This window comes from Myodes glareolus, chromosome 20 (genome assembly GCF_982192425.1).
Source record: "Myodes glareolus chromosome 20, mMyoGla1.1, whole genome shotgun sequence".
In the NCBI taxonomy this organism is placed as follows: Eukaryota; Metazoa; Chordata; class Mammalia; order Rodentia; family Cricetidae; genus Myodes; species Myodes glareolus.
Genome location: NC_142045.1, coordinates 55,920,042 through 55,930,867, shown reverse-complemented (window position 1 = coordinate 55,930,867; position 10,826 = coordinate 55,920,042). Strand labels below are relative to the sequence as shown.

Sequence of the window (10,826 nt, the reverse complement as noted above, 5' to 3'; positions counted from 1 at the left end):
CATTCAGCGCCCTCTTCCTTGTAGCTCCTCCCTGCTTACTGGCAGTCTTAGGAGCATGGGGAACACTTCGATCCAGTTGCTTTTCCTACTAAGGATTGCTGGAATTCTACACCCAATACAGGCAAAATTAGCAATAATGGTACCCCCCGCCCACCTGTTATCGCGTTTCCCATGACTGAGGATTCATCTCGTGACTGGGGTTTCTCGCCTTTTGGCTCCTGTTCAAAGTCCCAGTACTGGGCCCCTGTACCCGAGTGACGGCGCTGGGGTGCAGCTTGTGCCCACTTACTTGCTACAGGCCCTGGGTCTGACACTGACATACCCAAGGCCACTTTGCGTTGTGATTCACCTGAATTTCTGGGGCACTGGGGTCCAGCCGCTGGGCCTTCTACCTCACTCACAGAAACTGTGCCTACTCCAACACCCCTCTCAGATATCAAACGGCAAGTTACTGGCGCTCCATCTCGCGGTGTTTCACAGGACTTCACAACTTCTGCCAGCCATCCAGTAGACGGAAAGAGACTGCCCCTTTCCCTACACTTGATGTTCTCTGCCCCAGCAGCCTCTGATCTTCCTGTTCTCCTCCGGCCACCACCCCCACACCGCTCCACCCTCTGTGGGGGTGGTCCCTCTTCCAGGGCTGGTATGAGATAGCAGCATATGCTTCGGATATTTCCTTTCTGATCCACATGTGTGAACGGTGTGGCCACATATGTGTTTATGAATGCCCTATGTGTCTGTCTTGTTAATTTGGTCTGTTTAAAATTTACACAACTGCTCTTAAAAACAAAAACAAAAATGTAGCTTTTCAGTGCCTTGTAACACGTGGGCAGGCACCATCTTGGCTAAGGACAGGTCAGATGACCTACCAGCCATCTTTACTAAGAGTGGTCACGTGACAGCCACCCCTGCATCAGTCGGCCCCCTGAGGCAAATGGGAGCCTCAGACTTGGGCGGCCCTACCCCTAACCAAGTGGCACAGGAAGCAACTGCCCCCACTGCCAGAGCGGTTACATCACTTGCTGCCAGCTGCCTTTTCACCATTGCTAAGCTTTCAAAAATTCCTCTTCCAGATAAGCGAGATGCCCAAGGGAAGGGAGGCCAAGGTTCTGTAGTGCACAAACCCCCACTCCGCCATCGTGAAGAAACAGGAGGCTGAAAAGGTGGTGAATCCTTTGTTTGAGGAAAGGCCTAAGCACTTTGGCACTAGGCAGGACATTCAGCCCAAAAGAGATCTCATACGCTTCGTCAAATGACCCCACCACATTAGGCTGCAGCAGCAGAGGGCCATCCTCTATAAGCGGCTCAAAGTACCTCCTGCCATTAACCAGTTCCCCCAGGCCCTGGCCCGGCCGACAGCTACCCAGCTCCTTAAGCTTGCACAGGACTACAGGTCACAGACAAAGCAGGAGGAGAAGCAACGGCTCCTGGCCCGTGCTGAGAAGAAAGCTGCTGGCAAAGGGGATGTCCCAGCTAAGAGACCGCCTGTCAATACAGCCACCACCTTGGTGGAGAACAGGAAGGCTCAGCTGGTGTAGAACTCACTGAGCTGGTGATCTTCCCGCCTGCCCTGTGTGGGAAGATGGGGATTCCCTACTGCATCACCAAGGGAAAGGCCAGGCTGGGGGTGGCTGGTCCACAGGAAGATGTGCACCACTGTTGTCTTCACACAGGTTAACCCAGAAGACAAGGGTGCTCTGCCTAAGCTGGTGGGAGCTATTAGGATCAATAGCAATGACAGATATGATGAGATCCGCCGCCACTGGGGAGGCAATGTCCTGGGTCCTAAATCTGCCACGAATTGCTGAGCTGGAAAAAGGCAAAGATCAAAGAACTCGCCACTAGACTGGGTTAAATGTACTGCTGGGTTTTCTGTGCATAAATATAATTACAAACCTCAAATGAATAAATAAAATTCCTCTTACACTGACTTTGTTGCATGTGGCAGGTTTGCATGATGGTTTGCCTTGGCAGGGCCTGCTGGGGCGTTCATTTCACATGGGCCCCACCCACCTGTAATAAGCTCTCTCCACCTTGCCTTTCATTCAGTACTGGCAGCTGGGTCTGCAACATGGGAGTCAGATGGAGAAGCAAGTTTTCTCTCTCTTGCAACACCGGTTTTCCCTTTCTTCTTGTTTACTCAATTCCTGGTGTGTGTGTGTGTGTGTGTGTGTGTGTGTGTGTGTAGCTACTGTCTAAGAAAAATGCTTTAAACAGTCCTAATGAGCTCCGTTCACTGTATCTCCTTCTAGACGAAAACAAAAGTCTCAATATTCTAAACTGGCATATACTTTTAAATGATAGTGATAAAAATTTAAGGTTATAAAGCTCTATTTCAGATTACCAAAGCTGACATAGAGACCTCTGAGTTTGGACCCAGCTCTTCAGGTGGACCCTATTCTGTAGCCATAACTCAGATGTACCCAATAGATAGCCCTCAAATGCTCAGAGATCTGGAGAATATGGCATTTAATTATTAAAAAAGATTTTTGTAATAGAGAGACATGCCAGCTCCTGTAGCACCCGTATTTCCTTCAAAGAAGAGGGTTGGGTACAGAAGAAACTCCATCCACAACTTGCTACATAAGCGGCAGCCCCAGCCACCGAGAAAACCTGCCTCTCACCTCAGCTGCTGCAAAGGCCTCTTCATCCTGTGAAAAACAGGACCCTGAGGAGTTGACTGCCTCAAGTTGCCTAGAACAAGGTAGGCTGGTCTTCCTACAAACTCCTAATCCACAGGATCTTCTGAAGCCTGGCAGGCCTAGACCTCTGCAGGCCGAAGATGATGTGGCCCTGGAACCTCTGCCCTATGGAGGACCCTGGGCACTGGCTGTCCATGGGCCAGCAAGGAAGTCGCTGTCATTTTTCAAGCATTAACTCAGGTCAAATTTATCCTTCTCAAGATCTCTGGTGCAATTTGGTGACTGATAGCATTGCCAGCTTCACAGCAGGCATCAAGGCTAAGTCTAGGCACAACTGACCTCGTTACCAGACTGAAAAACAGAGATAAACCCACACATCGGATTTCAGTGTGACTTCTTCCCATTTCTTTGTTAGAGGAACTTACTCTCCAGTGACCGCCGTCAGTGAGCATTAGCGATGCCGTGATGATGGAGAAGAACAGGTATTCTGAGGTTTATCATGTGAAGATGTGTGCTCAGGATGTGAGGATCTGAGAGCGCTTCAGGGGATAAGAAAGTGACTTGAGGTGGACAAACGCAAGTTAGCAGATTTCTTTCTCATCATGCTACTGTTCATAGTCTTAATATTAATCAATAAAGTTCTAATAAGCTATGAATCCAACTCTGACAGAGTGCTAAACACCACACTACACCACTACCATCATAGCCACAAGCTGAAGATTTCAAATTCCCTTTGGTGGTTTCTTAACCGCAGACCTCAAAGATAATTTTCATTGTACAAACAACATCTGTCACAGTCATTTCTGGCATAAATCTACTGCAGCTTATACATTGTAAATTTCAGTACAGATTATAAACAGTGGAAATGCTATTCTGTCTAAAATGTATATTTTCTTTTATTGTTTTTATTGAACTATATATTTTTCTCCTCTTCCTTCCCTTCCTCTCTCATCCCCTTCTACCCTCTCCCATGGTCCCCATGCTCCCAACTTACTCAGGAGATCTTGTCTTTTTCTACTTCCCATGTAGATTAGATCCATGTATGTCTCTCTCAGGGTCCTCATTGTTGTCTAGTTTCTCTGAGATTGTGAACTGTAGGCTGGTTTTCTTTGCTTTATGTTTAAAAACCACTTATGAGTGAGTACGTATGATATTTGTCTTTCTGAGTGGGTTACCTCACTCAATTTGATGTTTTCTAGATCCATCTATCTGCCTGAAAATTTCAAGATGTCATTTTTTTTTCTACTGTGTAAATGTACCATATTTTCCTTATTCATTCTTTGGTAGAAGGGCATTTAGGTTGTTTCCATGTTATGGCTATGACAAACAATGTTGCTCTGAACATAGCTGAGCACATGTCCTTGTGGTACGATTGAGCATCCTTTGGGTATATACTCAAAAGTGGAATTACTGGGTCTTGAGGAAGGTTGTTTCCTAATTTTCTGAGAAATCACCATACTGATATCCAAAGGGGCTGTACCAGTTTGCACACCCACCAGCAATGCAGGAGTGTTTCCTTTACCCCATAACCTCTCCAGTATAAGTTGTTATCAGTGTTTTTGATCTTGGCCATTCTTACAGGTGTAAGTAAGGTGGAATCTCAGAGTTGTTTTGATTTTCATTTCTCTGATGGCTAAGGATATTGAGCATTTCCTTAAGTGTCTTTCAGCCATTTTAGATTCCTCTGTTGAGAGTTTTCTGTTTAGGTCTGTACCCCATTTTTCAATTGGATTATTTGGAATTTTGATGATCAATTTCTTGAGTTCTTTGTATATTTTAAAGATCAGCCCTCTGTCTGATGTGGGATTGGTGAAGATCTTTTCCCATCCTGTAGGTTGCTATTTTATCTTGTTGACCATGTTCTTTGCTTTACAGAAGTTTCTCAGTTTCAGGAGGTCCCATTTAGTTTCTCTCAGTGTCTGTGTTACTGGGGTTATATTTAGGAAGTGGTCTCCTGTGTCAATGTGTTCGAGTGTACTTCCCACTTTCTCTTCAATGAGGGTCAATGTGGCTGGCTTTATGTTGAGGTCTTTGATCCATTTTGATCTTGAGTTTTGTGCATTATGATAATATGGATATATTTTCATTCTTTTATGTGTAGGTATCCAGTTATGCCAGGACCATTTGTTGAATATGCTTTCATTTTTTCATTTTATATTTTTTGCAGCTTTGTCAAAAATCAGGTGTTTTGTAGGTGTGTAGATTGATATCCAGGTCTTTGATTTGGTTCCATTGGTCCTCCTGTCTGTTTTTATGTCAATACCAGGCTGTTTTCAGCACTGTAGCTCTGTAGGAGAGTTTTGGGCTCAGGGATTGTAATGTCTCCAGAAGTTCCCTTATTGTACAGGATTGTTTTGGCTATCCTGGGTTTTATACTTTTTCATATGAAGTTAAGTATTCTTCTTTCAAGGTCTGTGAAGAATTTTGTTGAGATTTTGATGGGCATTGCATTGAATTTGTAGATTGCTTTTGGTAAGATTGCCATTTTTACTATGTTAATTCTGTCTATACAAGAGCAAGGGAGATCTTTCCATTTTCTGGTGTCTTCTTCTATTTCTTTCTTCAAAGATTTAACGTTCTTGTCATACAGGTCCTCCACTTGTTTGATTAGAGTTACCCCGAGATATTTTATGCTATTTGTGGCTGTTGTGAAGGGTGATGTTTCTCTGATTTCTTTCTCAGCCCATTTATCATCTGTGTAAAGAAGGGCTACTGACTTTTTTGAGTTAATTTTGTATCCTGCTACGTTACTGATGATGTTTATAAGTTGTAGAAGTTATTTGGTAGATTTTTTGGGTCACTTATGTAAACTATCATATCATCAGCAAATAGTGAGAGTTTGAGTTTTTTCTGATTTGTATCCCCTTGATCTCCTTTTGTTGTCTTATTGCTCTAGCTAGAACCTCAAGAGCTATATTGAATAGATATGGAGAGAGTGGATAATCTTGTCTTGTTCCTGATTTCAGTGGGATTGCTGTGAGTTTCTCTCAAACTAGTTTGATGTTGGCTATTAGCCTGCTATATATATTGCTTTTATAGTGCTTAGGTATGTTCCTTGTACCCCTGCTCTTTCCAAGACCTTTATCATGAAGGGCTGTTGTACTGAAAAAGTCTGTCAAAGGCTTTTTCAGTATCTAATAGAATTATCATGTGTTTTTTTTTTCAGTTTGTTTATATGTTGGATTACATTGACAGATTTTCATATGTTGAACCATCCTTGCATCTCTGGGATGAAGCCGACTTGATCATGGTGGATAATTTTTCTGATATATTCTTGGGCTTGATTTACCAGTATTTTATTGAGTATTTTTGCATCAATATTCATGAATGAAATTGGTCTGTAATTATCTTTCTTAGTAATGTCTTTGTGTGGTTTGGGTAGCAGGGTAATTGTAGCCTAGTAAAAAGAGCAAAACTTATACTTTTCTGTTACAAGGAGAGGTTCCCTTTGTTTGTCCTGGCTGCCCGGCTAGCTTACACCCAAAATAACCACACAGAAATTGTATTAATTAAATCACTGCCTGGCTCTTTAGCTCTAGCCTCTTTTTGGCTAACTCTCACATCTTGATTTAACCCATTTCTATTAATCTGTGTATCACCACGAGGTCGTGGCTTACCAGCAAAGGTTCAGTATGTCTATGTCTGGCGGCAGATCCATTGTGTCTCTCACTCTGCTTTCTTTCTCCCAGAATTCAGTTTTGTCTTCTCTGCCTACCTAAGTTCCACCCTATCAACTAGGCCAAGGCAGTTTCTTTATTCATTACCTTATAAAAGCAACACACAAACAGAACGACTCCTACACCACTTTCCCACACTCAAGGAGTTCTTGTGAATTCCAGGGAGTCAACTTGGAGGATTCATGCAGAACAGGTCGTATGTACCCCTCCTCAATAACCAGGCCCCAAGAGCCTAAGTCCACCTTTCCCTTGTCCTAACAACCTTCCTCTCAATCACCAGGACCTAAAGAAATTTTTTTTCTCTAAATTCAACCTTGTCCTCTGCTCTGCCAACATCTTGCCAGGTCCAGGAAGTGCCAGAGAGTTCCATAGAGCCTGGACAGTGAGCCAGCTACCCTAGACATGGCCAGTATCTTAGCTTTTTCAGGTCATCCAAAGATGGTCAGTGTCCCAGGTCAGCAGGAAGTAGTCCTGAGAATTCAATGCCCTCATTTCCCTAACCTGCTATACCTAACTCCTTACCTTTTTTTTTTTTTAATAAAAGAAGGGAGGAATGTCATCATCCAGGCAAATGGGGGTCATGAAAGAGGCAGAGTGGCCATCCCTACATGCACTCAGGCAGTACCCTGGCCAGCCCAGGGTCCTATGGCTGCTATGTCACTACATAGTCTGTACGCAGGTGCAAAAGGTCCCTTAAGAGACAGGCTCTACCTTTTCCCACTCTCTTTCCTTGCTGCTCCCCTGAAGAGGCAGGCTGGTCCTTGCCTCTTCTCTCTCTCTCTCTCTCTCTCTCTTTCTCTCTCTCTCTCTCTCTCTCCTGTCACTCCTGTCCCCAGGTCCCGGTCTCTTCCCTCCCCTTTACCCTTCCCACATAAGCTCTGCCTGCCTGACGTATTTGTCTCCTGCCCACTGTGAGGCCTTTGGCTCTCACCTGCCAAGGTATCTCTTGCACCATTTAACAACATGTATATTATTTTCTTTCCTGGTCTCTTTCCCCAACCCGAGAAGGCTCTTTCGGTTGTAAACAGATATTCATATGCCCTTTACCTTAGTTGCTTTATGTATGCATTCAAATATAAAAAAAGCCAAGCCAAGGATCCATTATTTACCATTGGTGGGAAGGTAAACTTGTAGAGCCTCCAGGGGAAATCAGTGCAGAGGTTCCTCAAAAATCTAAAACTGCAGCCAACGTATGACCCAGCCATATCACTCCTGGGCCTGCTCCAAAGGACTCCATACCTGCACTCCTATGTGTGCTTCACCTCTGTTCATGAAAGCAAGGAAGCAGAAGCAGCCTAAATGTCCATCGACTGATGAGTCAACAATGAAAATACAAAAAAAATATGTAATCGAATTTTTGGAGCCAAAAAGAAAAGTGAAATCACATTTGCTATAAAATGAGTACAAATGGAAATCATAGGAAAGTGAATAAGACAGAATTAGAAACAAAACACTGAACACTTCCCCTAACATATGGAACTGTGATTTAAAATTATATATCTGTTTTTACATGTACACTTGCAGGTCATGAGCCTAGAAAGAAAATGAGAAAGGAGGTAGAGATCTCAAAGAATGAGGGGCATGGGCCAAACGTGGTGAGCATTTGTAGGTGACTTACCAGGAAGAAAGGGAGCAGTGTGGAGGGGAGCACAGAAGGGAGCAGAGACAGGAGAGAATAAGAGCTAAGCACAGAGACTCCTCTGTGTGAAGATTCCGTGAGCAGACCCAGTACTTTTATACCAGCCTACAAAAACGTCTCCAGCCATTTAAACCCTGGCCACATGCCCAGAGAACTCCACACCCTTCCATAAAGATATCTACACCCCTTTGTTTACTGGCGCTTCATTCACCGTGGTGAGGAACTGCAATCATCCTGGATGCCCAAAAGACGATGAACAGGTAATGAAACACTGATATCCATGTATATGGATACTATTCGGCTCTAAAGAAAAAATACAATCACAGAATTTGCAGGGAAATAGATGGAGTTAGAATGTATGATATTATGAGGTTACATAACTGTGAAACGAAAAGCCTGCATGGTCTCATTCATACGTGGAACTTAGTCAATGGTGTGCACATATATGCAAATAAATGCACATGTAGGTACATATATGCAAACATATATGTAGGTACGGACTGACGGGTAGAAAAGGGAAGGCTAAGTTGTAGAAGATGAGGAAGGACTGGCCAACGGGCAGGCGTCGATGAGAGAGGATATAAACCTAATTGTTTTTCTAGTTCTAACTTTCATGGCGGTGGTGAGTATGTAAATATATTTGATAATGGAAGTGTCAAATCCATTGTGAAGTTCCGCAGCTTCCATCACAAATGGCTGGTCTAACTGAACAGACGTCCACTGAGCTGTATGGGCTTTGGGTCTGGATAATTTCAGTGCGCAATTTTCTCTTTTAATTTCCAAATACTTGAATGATAAAGTTTATTTATTTAATTTTTATGAGACAAAGTCTCACTATGTAGCTTTGGCTGACCTGGAACTCGCTATGTAGACCAGGCTGGCCCTGAACTCAAAGAGATATCTACCTGTCTATATCGTCAGAATGTTGAGATTAAGGGTATGTGCCACCATGCCTGGCCTAATAAAGGTAACTCAAAAAGTTAATAGAAAGAAAAGCTTTCTCTAAATACACAGTACTCTGGTAAACAGGTTTTTAGATTTGACCTCAAAAATTCAAGTAAAAAAAAAGCAAATAGGGAGGAGGAGTTAGGAGGGTCAGATGCTCAAGGTCATCTTTAGTTATTTGCCATGGGGTGAGCCATAAAGTGTGTGTGAGGGTGGGTGTTGGGGCCCAAACTCAAAGTTTTGTGCATACTAGGCAAGACTGTAGCACTGATGTAGGTTCCCTTAACCAACACAGGATATAACAAATACTAACGTAGAGCTTACATTGTATGAAGTGTTAGAAGCAATCTGGAATTGGTTTAGAGCATAGGGTGAATATTCATGACTTATATGCAAACTGCATCACTTTATATGAGGAAATTGGGCATCTGGATTTGGGTATCCTCAGAGATCCTAGAATCAATTATATTGAGACATCATAGTATGGCCTGATACATGGATCATGGTACCACTTTGTCCAATATGTAGCTATAATTTGTTGATATCCTATTTAAACACAGAAAAAGAAAAGCCTTCCTGGAGGATCATCGGGAATATAGCCCTTCCACACCCTTGGTGTGTTTACGTTCTTCAATCTACAGACCTGGACAGAGTAGAATTCAAGCCACAGGACTGTCAAGAGTGGAAGGTCACCACAGACTGAGAAACCACAGAGGAGAATATGGACAACCACAGAGCAAAACCACAGAGGAGAATGTGGACAGCCACAGAGCAAAACCACAGACAAGAATATGGACAACCACAGAGCAAAACCACGGAGGAGAATATGGACAGCCACAGAGCAAAACCACGAAGGAGTATGTGGACAGCCACAGAGCAAAACCATGGAGGGATATATGGACAACCACAGAGCAAAACCACAGAGAAGAATGTGGACAGCCACAGAACAAAACCACAGAGGAGTATATGGACAGCCACAGAGAAAAACCATGGAGGAGTATATGGACAGCCACAGAACAAAACCGCGGAGAAGAATGTGGACAGCCACAGAGAAAAACCACAAAAAAGAATGTGGACAGCCACAGAGCAAAACCACAGAGGAGAATGTGAACAACCACAGAGCAAAACCACGGAGGAGTATGTGGACAGCCACAGAGCAAAACCACGGAGGGGTATATGGACAACCACAGAACAAAGCCACAGAGAAGAATGTGGACAGCCACAGAGCAAAACCATGGAGAAGAATGTGGACAGCCACAGAGCAAAACCACGGAGGAGTATGTGGACAGCCACAGAGCAAAACCACGGAGAAGAATGTGGACAGCCACAGAGCAAAACCACGGAGAAGTATATGGACAGCCACAGAACGAAACCACGGAGAAGAATGTGGACAGCCACAGAGCAAAACCACGGAGGAGTATATATACAGCCACAGAGAAAAACCACGGAGGAGTATATGGACAGCCGCAGAGTAAAACCAGAGGAGAATATGAACAACCACAGAGCATAACCATGGAGGAGAATGTGGACAGCCACAGAGCAAAACCACAGAGGAGTATATGGACAGTCACAGAGCATAACCACAGAAGAGAATATGGACAGTCACAGAGCAAAACCACGAAGGAGTATATGGACAGCCACAGAGCAAAACCATGGAGGAGTATATGGACAGCCACAGAGCAAAACCACGGAGGAGACTGTGGACAGCCACAGAGCAAAACCACGGAGGAGAATGTGGACAGCCACAGAACAAAACCACGGACGAGAATATGGACAACCACAGAGGAGAATGTGGACAGCCACAGAGCAAAACCACAAAAAAGAATGTGGACAGCCACAGAGAAAAACCACAGAGAAGAATGTGGACAACCACAGAGCAAAACCACGAAGGAGTATGTGGACAGCCACAGAGCAAAACCATGG

General features: G+C 43.9%; 1 pseudogene; it reads left to right on the top strand.

The window, feature by feature from the left end:
• The first annotated feature begins 1,082 nt into the window (after window positions 1-1,082).
• LOC125412126 (large ribosomal subunit protein eL8 pseudogene) lies at window positions 1,083-1,855 on the top strand (annotated as a pseudogene).
• The last annotated feature ends 8,971 nt before the right edge of the window (window positions 1,856-10,826 follow it).